This window comes from Ambystoma mexicanum, unplaced genomic scaffold (assembly GCF_040938575.1).
Source record: "Ambystoma mexicanum isolate Mex_15411 unplaced genomic scaffold, UKY_AmexF1_1 Mex_scaf10, whole genome shotgun sequence".
Taxonomy (NCBI): Eukaryota; Metazoa; Chordata; class Amphibia; order Caudata; family Ambystomatidae; genus Ambystoma; species Ambystoma mexicanum.
Window position 1 is genome coordinate 3,690,661 of NW_027182325.1, and position 9,432 is coordinate 3,700,092.

General features: G+C 47.1%; 23 non-coding genes and 9 pseudogenes across 23 annotated transcripts; all 32 read left to right on the forward strand.

The window, feature by feature from the left end:
- The first annotated feature begins 71 nt into the window (after positions 1 to 71).
- Positions 72 to 190, forward strand: LOC138541170 (5S ribosomal RNA). The gene has a single exon (XR_011289184.1). It is a non-coding gene; the product is annotated as a 5S ribosomal RNA (ribosomal RNA).
- A 106-nt stretch (positions 191 to 296) lies between these two features.
- On the forward strand, positions 297 to 415 carry LOC138548395 (5S ribosomal RNA). The gene has a single exon (XR_011292199.1). It is a non-coding gene; the product is annotated as a 5S ribosomal RNA (ribosomal RNA).
- Positions 416 to 521: 106 nt separating this feature from the next.
- Positions 522 to 630, forward strand: LOC138543744 (5S ribosomal RNA; annotated as a pseudogene).
- Positions 631 to 1,083: 453 nt separating this feature from the next.
- On the forward strand, positions 1,084 to 1,202 carry LOC138537814 (5S ribosomal RNA). The gene has a single exon (XR_011285937.1). It is a non-coding gene; the product is annotated as a 5S ribosomal RNA (ribosomal RNA).
- A 106-nt stretch (positions 1,203 to 1,308) lies between these two features.
- On the forward strand, positions 1,309 to 1,427 carry LOC138551140 (5S ribosomal RNA). The gene has a single exon (XR_011294872.1). It is a non-coding gene; the product is annotated as a 5S ribosomal RNA (ribosomal RNA).
- A 106-nt stretch (positions 1,428 to 1,533) lies between these two features.
- LOC138537883 (5S ribosomal RNA) lies at positions 1,534 to 1,652 on the forward strand. Its single transcript, XR_011286003.1, has one exon. It is a non-coding gene; the product is annotated as a 5S ribosomal RNA (ribosomal RNA).
- Positions 1,653 to 1,757: 105 nt separating this feature from the next.
- LOC138543745 (5S ribosomal RNA) lies at positions 1,758 to 1,866 on the forward strand (annotated as a pseudogene).
- A 106-nt stretch (positions 1,867 to 1,972) lies between these two features.
- Positions 1,973 to 2,081, forward strand: LOC138544200 (5S ribosomal RNA; annotated as a pseudogene).
- Positions 2,082 to 2,187: 106 nt separating this feature from the next.
- Positions 2,188 to 2,306, forward strand: LOC138550913 (5S ribosomal RNA). Its single transcript, XR_011294654.1, has one exon. It is a non-coding gene; the product is annotated as a 5S ribosomal RNA (ribosomal RNA).
- A 106-nt stretch (positions 2,307 to 2,412) lies between these two features.
- On the forward strand, positions 2,413 to 2,521 carry LOC138544756 (5S ribosomal RNA; annotated as a pseudogene).
- A 464-nt stretch (positions 2,522 to 2,985) lies between these two features.
- On the forward strand, positions 2,986 to 3,104 carry LOC138549344 (5S ribosomal RNA). The gene has a single exon (XR_011293126.1). It is a non-coding gene; the product is annotated as a 5S ribosomal RNA (ribosomal RNA).
- A 106-nt stretch (positions 3,105 to 3,210) lies between these two features.
- LOC138540685 (5S ribosomal RNA) lies at positions 3,211 to 3,329 on the forward strand. The gene has a single exon (XR_011288723.1). It is a non-coding gene; the product is annotated as a 5S ribosomal RNA (ribosomal RNA).
- A 106-nt stretch (positions 3,330 to 3,435) lies between these two features.
- LOC138541409 (5S ribosomal RNA) lies at positions 3,436 to 3,554 on the forward strand. Its single transcript, XR_011289417.1, has one exon. It is a non-coding gene; the product is annotated as a 5S ribosomal RNA (ribosomal RNA).
- A 106-nt stretch (positions 3,555 to 3,660) lies between these two features.
- LOC138543746 (5S ribosomal RNA) lies at positions 3,661 to 3,769 on the forward strand (annotated as a pseudogene).
- A 463-nt stretch (positions 3,770 to 4,232) lies between these two features.
- LOC138541136 (5S ribosomal RNA) lies at positions 4,233 to 4,351 on the forward strand. The gene has a single exon (XR_011289151.1). It is a non-coding gene; the product is annotated as a 5S ribosomal RNA (ribosomal RNA).
- A 106-nt stretch (positions 4,352 to 4,457) lies between these two features.
- Positions 4,458 to 4,576, forward strand: LOC138545625 (5S ribosomal RNA). Its single transcript, XR_011290838.1, has one exon. It is a non-coding gene; the product is annotated as a 5S ribosomal RNA (ribosomal RNA).
- A 106-nt stretch (positions 4,577 to 4,682) lies between these two features.
- Positions 4,683 to 4,801, forward strand: LOC138537859 (5S ribosomal RNA). Its single transcript, XR_011285980.1, has one exon. It is a non-coding gene; the product is annotated as a 5S ribosomal RNA (ribosomal RNA).
- A 106-nt stretch (positions 4,802 to 4,907) lies between these two features.
- Positions 4,908 to 5,026, forward strand: LOC138537765 (5S ribosomal RNA). The gene has a single exon (XR_011285890.1). It is a non-coding gene; the product is annotated as a 5S ribosomal RNA (ribosomal RNA).
- Positions 5,027 to 5,132: 106 nt separating this feature from the next.
- LOC138544034 (5S ribosomal RNA) lies at positions 5,133 to 5,241 on the forward strand (annotated as a pseudogene).
- A 453-nt stretch (positions 5,242 to 5,694) lies between these two features.
- On the forward strand, positions 5,695 to 5,813 carry LOC138536727 (5S ribosomal RNA). The gene has a single exon (XR_011284892.1). It is a non-coding gene; the product is annotated as a 5S ribosomal RNA (ribosomal RNA).
- A 106-nt stretch (positions 5,814 to 5,919) lies between these two features.
- LOC138545637 (5S ribosomal RNA) lies at positions 5,920 to 6,038 on the forward strand. The gene has a single exon (XR_011290839.1). It is a non-coding gene; the product is annotated as a 5S ribosomal RNA (ribosomal RNA).
- Positions 6,039 to 6,144: 106 nt separating this feature from the next.
- LOC138544768 (5S ribosomal RNA) lies at positions 6,145 to 6,253 on the forward strand (annotated as a pseudogene).
- Positions 6,254 to 6,359: 106 nt separating this feature from the next.
- Positions 6,360 to 6,478, forward strand: LOC138548396 (5S ribosomal RNA). The gene has a single exon (XR_011292200.1). It is a non-coding gene; the product is annotated as a 5S ribosomal RNA (ribosomal RNA).
- Positions 6,479 to 6,584: 106 nt separating this feature from the next.
- Positions 6,585 to 6,693, forward strand: LOC138544789 (5S ribosomal RNA; annotated as a pseudogene).
- Positions 6,694 to 7,156: 463 nt separating this feature from the next.
- On the forward strand, positions 7,157 to 7,275 carry LOC138551295 (5S ribosomal RNA). Its single transcript, XR_011295021.1, has one exon. It is a non-coding gene; the product is annotated as a 5S ribosomal RNA (ribosomal RNA).
- Positions 7,276 to 7,381: 106 nt separating this feature from the next.
- LOC138545649 (5S ribosomal RNA) lies at positions 7,382 to 7,500 on the forward strand. Its single transcript, XR_011290841.1, has one exon. It is a non-coding gene; the product is annotated as a 5S ribosomal RNA (ribosomal RNA).
- A 453-nt stretch (positions 7,501 to 7,953) lies between these two features.
- Positions 7,954 to 8,072, forward strand: LOC138540482 (5S ribosomal RNA). The gene has a single exon (XR_011288529.1). It is a non-coding gene; the product is annotated as a 5S ribosomal RNA (ribosomal RNA).
- Positions 8,073 to 8,178: 106 nt separating this feature from the next.
- On the forward strand, positions 8,179 to 8,297 carry LOC138542321 (5S ribosomal RNA). The gene has a single exon (XR_011290307.1). It is a non-coding gene; the product is annotated as a 5S ribosomal RNA (ribosomal RNA).
- Positions 8,298 to 8,403: 106 nt separating this feature from the next.
- On the forward strand, positions 8,404 to 8,522 carry LOC138537884 (5S ribosomal RNA). The gene has a single exon (XR_011286004.1). It is a non-coding gene; the product is annotated as a 5S ribosomal RNA (ribosomal RNA).
- A 105-nt stretch (positions 8,523 to 8,627) lies between these two features.
- LOC138537915 (5S ribosomal RNA) lies at positions 8,628 to 8,746 on the forward strand. The gene has a single exon (XR_011286034.1). It is a non-coding gene; the product is annotated as a 5S ribosomal RNA (ribosomal RNA).
- A 106-nt stretch (positions 8,747 to 8,852) lies between these two features.
- LOC138541410 (5S ribosomal RNA) lies at positions 8,853 to 8,971 on the forward strand. The gene has a single exon (XR_011289418.1). It is a non-coding gene; the product is annotated as a 5S ribosomal RNA (ribosomal RNA).
- A 106-nt stretch (positions 8,972 to 9,077) lies between these two features.
- LOC138543747 (5S ribosomal RNA) lies at positions 9,078 to 9,186 on the forward strand (annotated as a pseudogene).
- The last annotated feature ends 246 nt before the right edge of the window (positions 9,187 to 9,432 follow it).

The window sequence follows — 9,432 nt, forward strand, 5'->3', positions numbered from 1 at the left end:
TCAATTGCCTTTCAAAACTGCAAGGTCTAGCCGACTAGATGCTTAAAAGTACAAAACTCACAAGGCCCAGAGCCTACGGCCACACCACACTGAATGCGCCCGATCTCGTCTGATCTCGGAAGCTAAGCAGTGTCAGGCCTCGTTAGTACCTGGATGGGAGACCGCCTGGGAATACCAGGTGCTGTAGGCTTTTTTGTGCTCCAAGTTCAGGAAGTGAGCCATTTCTCAATTGCCTTTCAAAACTGCAAGGTCTAGCTGACTAGATGCTTAAAAGTACAAAACTCACTAAGCCCAGAGCCTACGGCCACACCACACTGATTGCGCCCGATCTCGTCTGATCTCGGAAGCTAAGCAGTGTCGGGCCTAGTTAGTACCTGGATGGGAGACCACCTGGGAATACCAGGTGCTGTAGGCTTTTTTGTGCTCCAAGTTCAGGAAGTGAGCCATTTCACAATTGCCTTTCAAAACTGCAAGGTCTAGCCGACTAGATGCTTAAAAGTACAAAACTCACTAGGCCCAGAGCCTACGGCCACACCACACTGAATGCGCCCGATCTCGGAAGCTAAGCAGGGTCGGGCCTAGTTAGTACCTGGATGGGAGACTGCCTGGGAATACCAGGTGCTGTAGGCTTTTTTGTGCTCCATGATTAGTAATTGCGCAACTTCTCAATTATTTTTCAAATTTGGTATGTTTCCAAAATAATTGTATCCCGTTTTATAGCGGAAATGTTGGACAACATCATGAGGGCTGGAGCTACCTTTTTACATAGAATTAGCATACAGGTAGTGTGTTCATGGGTAATAAATCGACTTTCACATGTAATGCAGTACAGAGAATATTGAGTCCTTCAAGAGGCATGAAAGAAAACCATTATTGTGTTGATTGTTCTCTCCACCTCCCTGCAACAGACACAGGATGGATGAATTAAAGTTATCCTACCAGACATAGGAGTCCTGAATGGGCCCACCAGTCTTATATATCTCGCCTGATCGAGCGATGAGCGTGGTATCATGTTGCAAGTGGCTGCATGGCTTAGCTTACTAAATGCAAATGCATAAGAGTAATATTCTTAGCATTCCTAGAGCCTACGGCCACACCACACTGAATGCACCCGATCTCGTCTGATCTTGGAAGTTAAGCAGTGTCAGGCCTAGTTAGTACCTGGATGGGAGACCGCCTGGGAATACCAGGTGCTGTAGGCTTTTTTGTGCTCCAAGTTCAGGAAGTGAGCCCTTTCTCAATTGCCTTTTAAAACTGCAAGGTCTAGCCGACTAGATGCTTAAAAGTACAAAACTCACTAGGCCCAGAGCCTACGGCCACACCACACTGAATGCGCCTGATCTCGTCTGATCTCAGAAGCTAAGCAGGGTCGGGCCTAGTTAGTACCTGGATGGGAGACCGCCTGGGAATACCAGGTGCTGTAGGCTTTTTTGTACTCCAAGTTCAGGAAGTGAGCCATTTCTCAATTGCCTTTCAAAACTGCAAGGTCTAGCCGACTAGATGCTTAAAAGTACAAAACTCACTAGGCCCAGAGCCTACGGCCACACCACACTGAATGCGCCCGATCTCGTCTGATCTCGGAAGCTAAGCAGTGTCGTGCCTAGTTAGTACCTGGATGGGAGACCACCTGGGAATACCAGGTGCTGTAGGCTTTTTTGTGCTCCAAGTTCAGGAAGTGAGCCATTTCACAATTGCCTTTCAAAACTGCAAGGTCTAGCCGACTAGATGCTTAAAAGTACAAACTCACTAGGCCCAGAGCCTACGGCCACACCACACTGAATGCGCCCGATCTCGGAAGCTAAGCAGGGTCGGGCCTAGTTAGTACCTGGATGGGAGACTGCCTGGGAATACCAGGTGCTGTAGGCTTTTTTGTGCTCCAAGTTCAGGAAGTGAGCCATTTCTCAATTGCCTTTCAAAACTGCAAGGTCTAGCTGACTAGATGCTTAAAAGTACAAAACTCACTAGGCCCAGAGCCTACGGCCACACCACACTGATTGTGTCTGATCTCGGAAGCTAAGCAGTGTCGGGCCAAGTTAGTACCTGGATGGGAGACCACCTGGGAATACCAGGTGCTGTAGGCTTTTTTGTGCTCCAAGTTCAGGAAGTGAGCCATTTCACAATTGCCTTTCAAAACTGCAAGGTCTAGCCGACTAGATGCTTAAAAGTACAAAACTCACTAAGCCCAGAGCCTACGGCCACACCACACTGAATGCGCCCGATCTCATCTGATCTCAGAAGCTAAGCAGTGTCGGGCCTAGTTAGTACCTGGATGGGAGACCGCCTGGGAATACCAGGTGCTGTAGGCTTTTTTGTGCTCCAAGTTCAGGAAGTGAGCCATTTCACAATTGCCTTTCAAAACTGCAAGGTCTAGCCGACTAGATGCTTAAAAGTACAAAACTCACTAGGCCCAGAGCCTACGGCCACACCACACTGAATGCGCCCGATCTCAGAAGCTAAGCAGGGTCGGGCCTAGTTAGTACTTGGATGGGAGACTGCCTGGGAATACCAGGTGCTGTAGGCTTTTTTTGTGCTCCATGATTAGTAATTGCGCAACTTCTCAATTATTTTTCAAATTTGGTATGTTTCCAAAATAATTGTATCCCGTTTTATAGCGGAAATGTTGGACAACATCATGAGGGCTGGAGCTACCTTTTTACATAGAATTAGCATACAGGTAGTGTGTTCATGGGTAATAAATCGACTTTCACATGTAATGCAGTACAGAGAATATTGAGTCCTTCAAGAGGCATGAAAGAAAACCATTATTGTGTTGATTGTTCTCTCCACCTCCCTGCAACAGACACAGGATGGATGAATTAAATTTATCCTACCAGACATAGGAGTCCTGAATGGGCCCACCAGTCTTATATATCTCGCCTGATCGAGCCTGATCGAGCGATGAGCGTGGTATCATGTTGCAAGTGGCTGCATGGCTTAGCTTACTAAATGCAAATGCATAAGAGTAATATTCTTAGCATTCCTAGAGCCTACGGCCACACCACACTGAATGCACCCGATCTCGTCTGATCTCGGAAGTTAAGCAGTGTCAGGCCTAGTTAGTACCTGGATGGGAGACCGCCTGGGAATACCAGGTGCTGTAGGCTTTTTTGTACTCCAAGTTCAGGAAGTGAGCCATTTCTCAATTGCCTTTCAAAACTGCAAGGTCTAGCCGACTAGATGCTTAAAAGTACAAAACTCACAAGGCCCAGAGCCTACGGCCACACCACACTGAATGCGTCCGATCTCGTCTGATCTCGGAAGCTAAGCAGTGTCGGGCCTCGTTAGTACTTTGATGGGAGACCGCCTGGGAATACCAGGTGCTGTAGGCTTTTTTGTGCTCCAAGTTCAGGAAGTGAGCCATTTCTCAATTGCCTTTCAAAACTGCAAGGTCTAGCTGACTAGATGCTTAAAAGTACAAAACTCACAAGGCCCAGAGCCTACGGCCACACCACACTGATTGCGCCCGATCTAGTCTGATCTCGGAAGCTAAGCAGTGTCGGGCCTAGTTAGTACCTGGATGGGAAACCACCTGGGAATACCAGGTGCTGTAGGCTTTTTTGTGCTCCAAGTTCAGGATGTGAGCCATTTCACAATTGCCTTTCAAAACTGCAAGGTCTAGCCGACTAGATGCTTAAAAGTACAAAACTCACTAGGCCCAGAGCCTACGGCCACACCACACTGAATGCGCCCGATCTCGGAAGCTAAGCAGGGTCGGGCCTAGTTAGTACCTGGATGGGAGACTGCCTGGGAATACCAGGTGCTGTAGGCTTTTTTGTGCTCCATGATTAGTAATTGCGCAACTTCTCAATTATTTTTCAAATTTGGTATGTTTCCAAAATAATTGTATCCCGTTTTATAGCGGAAATGTTGGACAACATCATGAGGGCTGGAGCTACCTTTTTACATAGAATTAGCATACAGGTAGTGTGTTCATGGGTAATAAATCGACTTTCACATGTAATGCAGTACAGAGAATATTGAGTCCTTCAAGAGGCATGAAAGAAAACCATTATTGTGTTGATTGTTCTCTCCACCTCCCTGCAACAGACACAGGATGGATGAATTAAAGTTATCCTACCAGACATAGGAGTCCTGAATGGGCCCACCAGTCTTATATATCTCGCCTGATCGAGCCTGATCGAGCGATGAGCGTGGTATCATGTTGCAAGTGGCTGCATGGCTTAGCTTACTAAATGCAAATGCATAAGAGTAATATTCTTAGCATTCCTAGAGCCTACGGCCACACCACACTGAATGCACCCAATCTCGTCTGATCTCGGAAGTTAAGCAGTGTCAGGCCTAGTTAGTACCTGGATGGGAGACCGCCTGGGAATACCAGGTGCTGTAGGCTTTTTTGTGCTCCAAGTTCAGGAAGTGAGCCCTTTCTCAATTGCCTTTTAAAACTGCAAGGTCTAGCCGACTAGATGCTTAAAAGTACAAAACTCACTAGGCCCAGAGCCTACGGCCACACCACACTGAATGCGCCTGATCTCGTCTGATCTCAGAAGCTAAGCAGTGTCGGGCCTAGTTAGTACCTGGATGGGAGACCGCCTGGGAATACCAGGTGCTGTAGGCTTTTTTGTACTCCAAGTTCAGGAAGTGAGCCATTTCTCAATTGCCTTTCAAAACTGCAAGGTCTAGCCGACTAGATGCTTAAAAGTACAAAACTCACAAGGCCCAGAGCCTACGGCCACACCACACTGAATGCGCCTGATCTCGTCTGATCTCGGAAGCTAAGCAGTGTCGGGCCTCGTTAGTACCTGGATGGGAGACCGCCTGGGAATACCAGGTGCTGTAGGCTTTTTTGTGCTCCAAGTTCAGGAAGTGAGCCATTTCTCAATTGCCTTTCAAAACTGCAAGGTCTAGCTGACTAGATGCTTAAAAGTACAAAACTCACTAGGCCCAGAGCCTACGGCCACACCACACTGATTGCGCCCGATCTTGTCTGATCTCGGAAGCTAAGCAGTGTCGGGCCTAGTTAGTACCTGGATGGGAGACCACCTGGGAATACCAGGTGCTGTAGGCTTTTTTGTGCTCCAAGTTCAGGAAGTGAGCCATTTCACAATTTCCTTTCAAAACTGCAAGGTCTAGCCGACTAGATGCTTAAAAGTACAAAACTCACTAGGCCCAGAGCCTACGGCCACACCACACTGAATGCGCCCGATCTCGGAAGCTAAGCAGGGTCGGGCCTAGTTAGTACCTAGATGGGAGACTGCCTGGGAATACCAGGTGCTGTAGGCTTTTTTGTGCTCCATGATTAGTAATTGCGCAACTTCTCAATTATTTTTCAAATTTGGTATGTTTCCAAAATAATTGTATCCCGTTTTATAGCGGAAATGTTGGACAACATCATGAGGGCTGGAGCTACCTTTTTACATAGAATTAGCATACAGGTAGTGTGTTCATGGGTAATAAATCGACTTTCACATGTAATGCAGTACAGAGAATATTGAGTCCTTCAAGAGGCATGAAAGAAAACCATTATTGTGTTGATTGTTCTCTCCACCTCCCTGCAACAGACACAGGATGGATGAATTAAAGTTATCCTACCAGACATAGGAGTCCTGAATGGGCCCACCAGTCTTATATATCTCGCCTGATCGAGCGATGAGCGTGGTATCATGTTGCAAGTGGCTGCATGGCTTAGCTTACTAAATGCAAATGCATAAGAGTAATATTCTTAGCATTCCTAGAGCCTACGGCCACACCACACTGAATGCACCCGATCTCGTCTGATCTCGGAAGTGAAGCAGTGTCAGGCCTAGTTAGTACCTGGATGGGAGACCGCCTGGGAATACCAGGTGCTGTAGGCTTTTTTGTGCTCCAAGTTCAGGAAGTGAGCCCTTTCTCAATTGCCTTTTAAAACTGCAAGGTCTAGCCGACTAGATGCTTAAAAGTACAAAACTCACTAGGCCCAGAGCCTACGGCCACACCACACTGAATGCGCCTGATCTCGTCTGATCTCAGAAGCTAAGCAGTGTCGGGCCTAGTTAGTACCTGGATGGGAGACCGCCTGGGAATACCAGGTGCTGTAGGCTTTTTTGTACTCCAAGTTCAGGAAGTGAGCCATTTCTCAATTGCCTTTCAAAACTGCAAGGTCTAGCCGACTAGATGCTTAAAAGTACAAAACTCACAAGGCCCAGAGCCTATGGCCACACCACACTGAATGCGTCTGATCTCGGAAGCTAAGCAGTGTCGGGCCTCGTTAGTACCTGGATGGGAGACCGCCTGGGAATACCAGGTGCTGTAGGCTTTTTTGTGCTCCAAGTTCAGGAAGTGAGCCATTTCTCAATTGCCTTTCAAAACTGCAAGGTCTAGCTGACTAGATGCTTAAAAGTACAAAACTCACTAGGCCCAGAGCCTACGGCCACACCACACTGATTGCGCCCGATCTCGTCTGATCTCGGAAGCTAAGCAGTGTCGGGCCTAGTTAGTACCTGGATGGGAGACCACCTGGGAATACCAGGTGCTGTAGGCTTTTTTGTGCTCCAAGTTCAGGAAGTGAGCCATTTCACAATTGCCTTTCAAAACTGCAAGGTCTAGCCGACTAGATGCTTAAAAGTACAAAACTCACTAGGCCCAGATCCTATGGCCACACCACACTGAATGCGCCCGATCTCGGAAGCTAAGCAGGGTCGGGCCTAGTTAGTACCTGGATGGGAGACTGCCTGGGAATACCAGGTGCTGTAGGCTTTTTTGTGCTCCATGATTAGTAATTGCGCAACTTCTCAATTATTTTTCAAATTTGGTATGTTTCCAAAATAATTGTATCCCGTTTTATAGCGGAAATGTTGGACAACATCATGAGGGCTGGAGCTACCTTTTTACATAGAATTAGCATACAGGTAGTGTGTTCATGGGTAATAAATCGACTTTCACATGTAATGCAGTACAGAGAATATTGAGTCCTTCAAGAGGCATGAAAGAAAACCATTATTGTGTTGATTGTTCTCTCCACCTCCCTGCAACAGACACAGGATGGATGAATTAAAGTTATCCTACCAGACATAGGAGTCCTGAATGGGCCCACCAGTCTTATATATCTCGCCTGATCGAGCCTGATCGAGCGATGAGCGTGGTATCATGTTGCAAGTGGCTGCATGGCTTAGCTTACTAAATGCAAATGCATAAGAGTAATATTCTTAGCATTCCTAGAGCCTACGGCCACACCACACTGAATGCACCCGATCTCGTCTGATCTCGGAAGTTAAGCAGTGTTAGGCCTAGTTAGTACCTGGATGGGAGACTGCCTGGGAATACCAGGTGCTGTAGGCTTTTTTGTGCTCCAAGTTCAGGAAGTGAGCCCTTTCTCAATTGCCTTTCAAAACTGCAAGGTCTAGCCGACTAGATGCTTAAAAGTACAAAACTCACTAGGCCCAGAGCCTACGGCCACACCACACTGAATGCGCCTGATCTCGTCTGATCTCAGAAGCTAAGCAGTGTCGGGCCTAGTTAGTACCTGGATGGGAGACCGCCTGGGAATACCAGGTGCTGTAGGCTTTTTTGTACTCCATGATTAGTAATTGCGCAACTTCTCAATTATTTTTCAAATTTGGTATGTTTCCAAAATAATTGTATCCCGTTTTATAGCGGAAATGTTGGACAACATCATGAGGGCTGGAGCTACCTTTTTACATAGAATTAGCATACAGGTAGTGTGTTCATGGGTAATAAATCGACTTTCACATGTAATGCAGTACAGAGAATATTGAGTCCTTCAAGAGGCATGAAAGAAAACCATTATTGTGTTGATTGTTCTCTCCACCTCCCTGCAACAGACACAGGATGGATGAATTAAAGTTATCCTACCAGACATAGGAGTCCTGAATGGGCCCACCAGTCTTATATATCTCGCCTGATCGAGCGATGAGCGTGGTATCATGTTGCAAGTGGCTGCATGGCTTAGCTTACTAAATGCAAATGCATAAGAGTAATATTCTTAGCATTCCTAGAGCCTACGGCCACACCACACTGAATGCACCCGATCTCGTCTGATCTTGGAAGTTAAGCAGTGTCAGGCCTAGTTAGTACCTGGATGGGAGACCGCCTGGGAACACCAGGTGCTGTAGGCTTTTTTGTGCTCCAAGTTCAGGAAGTGAGCCCTTTCTCAATTGCCTTTTAAAACTGCAAGGTCTAGCCGACTAGATGCTTAAAAGTACAAAACTCACTAGGCCCAGAGCCTACGGCCACACCACACTGAATGCGCCTGATCTCGTCTGATTTCAGAAGCTAAGCAGGGTTGGGCCTAGTTAGTACCTGGATGGGAGACCGCCTGGGAATACCAAGTGCTGTAGGCTTTTTTGTTCTCCAAGTTCAGGAAGTGAGCCATTTCTCAATTGCCTTTCAAAACTGCAAGGTCTAGCCGACTAGATGCTTAAAAGTACAAAACTCACTAGGCCCAGAGCCTACGGCCACACCACACTGAATGCGCCCGATCTCGTCTGATCTCGGAAGCTAAGCAGTGTCGTGCCTAGTTAGTACCTGGATGGGAGACCACCTGGGAATACCAGGTGCTGTAGGCTTTTTTGTGCTCCAAGTTCAGGAAGTGAGCCATTTCACAATTGCCTTTCAAAACTGCAAGGTCTAGCCGACTAGATGCTTAAAAGTACAAACTCACTAGGCCCAGAGCCTACGGCCACACCACACTGAATGCGTCCGATCTCGTCTGATCTCGGAAGCTAAGCAGTGTCGGGCCTCGTTAGTACTTGGATGGGAGACCGCCTGGGAATACCAGGTGCTGTAGGCTTTTTTGTGCTCCAAGTTCAGGAAGTGAGCCATTTCTCAATTGCCTTTCAAAACTGCAAGGTCTAGCTGACTAGATGCTTAAAAGTACAAAACTCACAAGGCCCAGAGCCTACGGCCACACCACACTGATTGCGCCCGATCTAGTCTGATCTCGGAAGCTAAGCAGTGTCGGGCCTAGTTAGTACCTGGATGGGAAACCACCTGGGAATACCAGGTGCTGTAGGCTTTTTTGTGCTCCAAGTTCAGGATGTGAGCCATTTCACAATTGCCTTTCAAAACTGCAAGGTCTAGCCGACTAGATGCTTAAAAGTACAAAACTCACTAGGCCCAGAGCCTACGGCCACACCACACTGAATGCGCCCGATCTCGGAAGCTAAGCAGGGTCGGGCCTAGTTAGTACCTGGATGGGAGACTGCCTGGGAATACCAGGTGCTGTAGGCTTTTTTGTGCTCCATGATTAGTAATTGCGCAACTTCTCAATTATTTTTCAAATTTGGTATGTTTCCAAAATAATTGTATCCCGTTTTATAGCGGAAATGTTGGACAACATCATGAGGGCTGGAGCTACCTTTTTACATAGAATTAGCATACAGGTAGTGTGTTCATGGGTAATAAATCGACTTTCACATGTAATGCAGTACAGAGAATATTGAGTCCTTCAAGAGGCATGAAAGAAAACCATTATTG